Below are 2,435 nucleotides of genomic sequence, written 5' to 3' on the forward strand. Positions count from 1 at the left end.
GAACCCAAATTCAAAGCAAAAAAAATCATTTAACACACTTGGTTGGTTGTCAAGTAAACTGACAACAATTCCAACTATTTATTCATTTAAACTAAATAATTTATGTTGGACAATTTAAATGCAATGGTTATCAAATTGGAAATCTTACGATTTCTTCAACCTTCTGCAGGTTATGAACGATGTCATTGAGTTAAAATTTTAGTGAATTTGTAAGCAATTGTAAGTAAGTAAGTATTAATTAGTAGCTTAAACCTCAATATCGCACAAACCATACATTGCTTTCTTCACACTTTCGTGTTATGCACAAATTTATTACAAATATTCTACACGTTCTATGTGATATTTTATAACACCGCCATTACAACTTCAAAAATTAATAAGCGAAATAATATTTTCAAAACTTCAACAGGATAAAATTCCCACACTGAATTCGCCTCGTAACATGCAATCGCACATATCACCGTGGCTCGTTAGGCACGAGTTTTTTTTTTAACGTTGGCTTACCATTTTCCTAGAAAACTCCCCATGGCCCCCCCGAAACCGTGCCCGGAGCGATGGGTTCGGTTGCGTGCGCTAATGAGCAACCGGGTTTTGGTGGATCGTTATGGTTCATCAGAATCACGAATACGACCGCACACACAGGCGGGCATCGCAGGGCCACCGAAAGCCAAAGATCGTTCCACTTCTTGGACGGGAGCGGTACGAGCGTTCCTAACAATCGGCAACAACCGAACCGGGCAACATCTAAAACCTTGCCCGCATAGACCCCCAGATGCTGGATGAAATTAGTTTGTCATTGATGTGCAAATGTAGCTGACTTTTCCTAAACGGGAGGTTGTTTTTTTCTCCCTCTGTTCGCTCATCTCTCCTGTTCACGTTTTTTTTACCACGGCATGGTTTGATTTTTGTTGGGTTTGAGTTGGATGTCGTGGATGTCGTCCCGTGCACTAACGAATGTAGCAAAGGAAGAAAAAAAAACCGATACACCCTACAACGACAAACCACTACTACCGTCGAATAAACGACCGTCAAAGGCATACTTTCTGGCATTTCTGTGACCGAGGAATAAGAACGAAATTTGAATACCCTTCGCTGCATTGCGCCGGAAAAGCCCACGGGATACCGAAAGGTGATTGAAAGGTGGCCATTCATTAAAAGTTCGATTCAGTCGCTTATGAACGGTGCACGGAATGGGAAGTTAAGCGGCAAGAAAGCAAAGAAGCCATTAGCATGTTTACCGATTGTCAAAGTGGTGCGTTTGATATAAAATTCGTCATTATTGTGAATATTGTTGCTTGACGCTCAATATTGCCCCCGATTTTGAAAGGGCGGCCAAGGCGTAATATTAGTCGAGCGAATGGCAGTTTCGTTTCTATGCGAGCATTGCTGTCTTGTTTTGTGTGTGTAGCTAAAGAAAATAAAAGCATAATGCAAATTAATCTGCATTATCATGCCTTTGAAATCGATTTTGATTGCTGCGTTATTAAAATGAATATATTTTGATCATTCTTCTATCTAAAAATTTATAAAAAGACGCACTGAATCACTTATTAAACCCGTAAAAGAATTTATGTCTTTAATTGTTTTGAAATGAAAAAGCCGAAGCTTTTTAACATGGATTAGTAGCAATATTTCCAAACTTTAATGCTTTTCAACTTTATTCCAATTATTTATTTGATGATATTATTCCATTCCGGTCGTTCTATGGCACGCCATCATTGGGACATCATTTTGTTTTATTTGCATTACATTTATATTCCATGAATAACATTAAACCATAATGGCGTTCCTCGGCTAACCAAACGCTTGTAATGCAATAAAATGTATTATACATGTTCATGGCAAATGTATGGTTGAGTTACATCCTTTGCGCATTGGTTGCACAAAACGATCAAGGATAACCGCACCCACCCATAGCTCTGTGACGATCAAAGGCTGCCGAACGTGTGCGAATAATTAAAACTCGCTTCAGCAGCATAATGCTACGTAAACAGCGTAAAAAGCAAGGAAAAGTACCATCCCGCTAACAGCTTTATAACCCGATCGGCACAAATTATGCGTCGGTGTACGGACACTTAGTTTGCTACCTCAAACACAATTTACACAAAGAACCACTTGGCATCTTCCGTTTGGCACGGTACGGTTAAACCCGAATGTGTCCCCCGAGCATGGGTTCAAACGGGCGCTGGAAAAGTGTAGATGTAATTTGCGCTTTAGTGATGACCTTTGATCATGAGGCTGAAGTGCAAGATCAAAGTAATGCAACAATTGCATGAAGGAATAATGAATGTTTAATGTTTTGCAACAATTTTTATTGCGTTTTTTTGGAATTTTTTTATGTATATTTTAGTCCTTAAGATAAATCTGCTGGAAGGATGATACACCAACGACTCGGTGAATGTGAGGTTCAAGATTTGTTAGGCGATTTGTTCTGT

The sequence above is a fragment of the Anopheles marshallii genome, chromosome 2 (genome assembly GCF_943734725.1).
Source record: "Anopheles marshallii chromosome 2, idAnoMarsDA_429_01, whole genome shotgun sequence".
Lineage (NCBI taxonomy): Eukaryota > Metazoa > Arthropoda > Insecta > Diptera > Culicidae > Anopheles > Anopheles marshallii.